This window comes from Camelus bactrianus, chromosome 3 (assembly GCF_048773025.1).
Source record: "Camelus bactrianus isolate YW-2024 breed Bactrian camel chromosome 3, ASM4877302v1, whole genome shotgun sequence".
Taxonomy (NCBI): Eukaryota; Metazoa; Chordata; class Mammalia; order Artiodactyla; family Camelidae; genus Camelus; species Camelus bactrianus.
In genome coordinates, this window is record NC_133541.1 from 164,053,358 (window position 1) to 164,056,249 (window position 2,892).

Consider the following 2,892-nt stretch of genomic DNA (forward strand, 5'->3'; position numbering starts at 1 on the left):
TTGTGGTCAGCCGTGCTGACGTCCGTGTTCTCACGACCGACCGCGAGTGCGTTTTCCCCACGCGCCCGTTTGTTGTCTTTGGGCTTTGTCGCGATCTGTGCCGAGATCGATTTCTCTTTCCGCTTCGATGGGGTTCGCGGTCTTCATCCTTTCTTTTCTAGCTTCTGGGCTTTGCCTGTCTGCTTTCGAAAGACCTCCCGCATTCGAGAGGACGGACTCCAAAGCCGATTCCTGCGTTGTTCTCTGAGCGCTCGCCTGGTTTCGGTTTGCCAGCCCCCGCCTTCCCTCCCTCTTCCCCTCCTCCCCTTCCCAACCTCCCACCCGGGAACCCGGGATCTCGTCCTGGTCGCTCTGGGCCACCCGCGGCGTCGGCCCCGGCCCCGCCGGCGTGTCCGTGTGATCTCCCCCGCCCGGGGAATCGCGTGGGGAGCGCGTCCCCTTCGCGGCAGCCGCCCGGCCGGCCGTGTCTTGCCAAACCCCGGCTCCCTCCGTCCTCCCCGCCCTGATCTGGTGCCGGGGTCGCGTCGCGCCGCGTCGCGTCGTGTCGCCTCGTGTCGTGCCGTGCCGTGCCGTGCCGTGCCGTGACGAGGGTGAGCGGGCTCCGAGGCGGACGCCACGGGGCCGCCCGGCGCCTCAGTCCGGGACGAGCTCGGGCGTTTGGGCGGCCGGCGGCGGTCGGGATCGGTTCCGGGGACGTTGGCGACGGTTGTCGGGCGCCATCTGGCTGCCGCTCTGAGATCGTCCCTCTTCTCCCGAGCGTCGGCGACCTCGGCAAGGGATGGGGCTCGGCGGCGGGGCCCGAGGCAGACTTCGGGGAGGCTGGCGACACCGGCGGTGACAGTCCCCGTGGCGCTGAGCCGCGGGCGCGTCCTGCTCTCGGCGCAGATTGGACTCGCAGGATGATGAGGGGGTGACTGTCGCCGCGCTCCCGGGATCTCGTGTGCCGGGGGAAGCCGTGTGGCCTGGCCTGGTCGACCAGCATCCGCCTGTGCCCCTCCAGCCGCGGAGACCGACCCGAGCCGATCGGACACGGCCTGCGCCTTGCCGCCGCGGGGGAAAGGGAGAGAGTGTCCCGCGCCCGGGCCGCCGGCGGCTAGGTGGTCAGGCCCTCGTCTGCGTCCCTTGGACGACTGCTCCTGAGGCGAGGAGCGGCCCGGGCCCAGTGCGGTGAGGCCGGGGACGGGCGCGCTGGGGTTCCCGGTCGTCGGAGGCGCCTCCTTGGATGAAATGTTTTCTGAGTCCCGATGGATCCGGAGACGTGGCTGGGCCGGCCCCTGTTGGCGCGGGAGGCCTGGGAGGGGGTGCCCCCCGGCCCGTAAGCCTGCCCGCGTGGGTTCCGGTGGCGTTGGAGGGACCGAGACTTCATCCGGACTCGGGGACCGGCACGGGGGCGTCCCGCGAGGGATGTGGGGGAGGCAGGCTTTCCCCGGCCCGGGGCCCGGTGCTCGGGAGCGGTCCCTCGTGGGGGGCCCTCTCGTCGGAGGCGCCTCTGTGGCATCTCCCCGAGTCCCCGGCCACGCGGGCGAGAAAAGGGCAGGGCGTCCCCGGTCTGATCCCGTCTCCCTCTCGTCCCTTCCCATTCCCATTCCCATTCCCATTCCCATTCCCATTCCCATTCCCATTCCCACTCCTCCTCCTAAGCCTCCTCCTAATCCCCCTCCCCTCTCCCCTCCCCCTACCAACCCCCCCCACCCCGGTCGATCAGATGGCCCCCGAGAGCTTCGGGGCTGCCATTTATGGGGGTAGGGCTGGGGGCAGGTGGCCGGACCGAGGTCCCGGGGCCCCCCCCTGCAAATCGTGGACCCGCCCCGTTTCTGGGCGCTGTCATTTTTCCCGTCGTGTTGGGCATTTTCTGCCAGCAGATAGGTGCTGACACGGTCTTCCTCGGTGTCTGTCACCGAGTGTTGGGTCTCCGGACGCGTGCGAGGCTCTGGGCTTCTCTCTGCGTGAGCCCTGGCCTGGTAGCCGACTCCGCTTCTGACACTTGAGCCGCCCGCCCGGGCCTGCGCGCCGGCTCTCGTGTGTGCGTCCGGCTGACGTGGCCCGTGGTGCCACCTCCGGTCTCTGGTGGCCCGAGGGCGGTGGGGTGAGGTGGCGGCGTGGGTCTTTTACCCCGTGCGCTCCCCGCCGCAGGCACCCGGTGGTGGCCGGCACGACCCCACCCCCGTAGGCTCCGTGCCGCGTGTCAGGCATTCCCCGCCTGGGGTCGTTGGCCGCTCTCCTCGGAGAGGACCGAGGAGTGGGTGGCGCCTGGCGAGGCTGAAGCAGGCCCCTCTGGTGGTTGTCCTCGCCGGGCCCTCCCCTCTGGGGCCTCCCTGCCCCACATGGCTCGCTCGCTCGCTCGTTCACTCACTCACCTGACCGATGTGGTGAAGTCATGCTCCCCCGGGTCGGGCCTAAGCCGCGCCAGACGAGGGACGGGGACGTTCATGGCGAACGTGGCTTCTCCTCTCGTTCTGCCTGCGGGCCCCTCGCCTCTCCTCTGCCGCCCGTGGGTGGCGGGGGGGAGGCAGGGGTGCGGACTCCGGCCCGACCTCGGTCTCCCGTGCCTTGTGGTGTCGGCGGGGCCGGGGTCTTGCGACGCGGCAGACACTCTCGCCTTCTCGCCTGCTCGGCGTCCTGTCTCGCGAGCGGCCCTCCCCCGCGGCGGGGGAGGGCTGCCCCGCCGCCACGCCACGTACCCCCTCGTCGGGGTGTGAGCGTGTCTCGCCTTGGTCCTCTGCGGTGCCCCTGGAGCGCTCCAGGTTGTCCCTCAGGTGCCCGAGGCCGAGCGGTGGCATCGCTTCCCGTCCCCAGCGAGTCCTCTCGGGTAACCCCTGCGGTGGTCGTGTCTCCCGAGCGCCTCTCTTGAGGCGTGGGGGAGGGGTCGAGACGGTAAGCGAGGCGTGGCCG